General features: G+C 54.9%; 1 pseudogene; it reads left to right on the top strand.

Moving 5' to 3' along the window:
- The first annotated feature begins 89 nt into the window (after positions 1-89).
- Positions 90-208, top strand: LOC123967052 (annotated as a pseudogene).
- The last annotated feature ends 335 nt before the right edge of the window (positions 209-543 follow it).

Below are 543 nucleotides of genomic sequence, written 5' to 3'. Positions count from 1 at the left end.
GGAGCACCTTGGACATTATGGGCAGAATACGTTTTTTGTCAATTAGCCGTAGAACATCTTTTGAAGGGCCGTTTGGGGGCGCCTGACTGGCTTACGGCCACACCGCTCTGGGAGCGCCCGATCTCGTCCGATCTCGGAAGCTAAACAATGCAGGGCCTGGTTAGTACTTGGACGGGTGACTGCCTGGGAATACCCTGTGCTGTAAGCCTTTTTCGCTTCGCCTTCGAAAAACGGCAGAGGGCGCTTCGGTGAAAGGAGAATTTTTGAACGTCTCTTTAGGAAACAGCAGGGGGCCCTGCTGCTTCTGCTGCTTCTTTTTCTCCCTATCCTGTACACAGTGCTGTGTAAATGTTACATCGTGTTTTGAAGGCCCGTCTGGGGAAAGGGAGCTTACGGCCATTCCGGCCTGGGACTAGCCGATCTCGCCTGATCTCGGAAGCCAGGCTTGGCAGGGCCTGCTTAGGACTTGGACGGGAGAGCGTCTGATCCTGGCTAGGGACTTCCAGGCGGACTGGATCCTTTTCCTGAATGTCCACCCAGGAA

This window comes from Micropterus dolomieu, unplaced genomic scaffold (assembly GCF_021292245.1).
Source record: "Micropterus dolomieu isolate WLL.071019.BEF.003 ecotype Adirondacks unplaced genomic scaffold, ASM2129224v1 contig_14930, whole genome shotgun sequence".
Taxonomy (NCBI): Eukaryota; Metazoa; Chordata; class Actinopteri; order Centrarchiformes; family Centrarchidae; genus Micropterus; species Micropterus dolomieu.
This window is presented reverse-complemented; position numbering and strand designations above follow the sequence as displayed.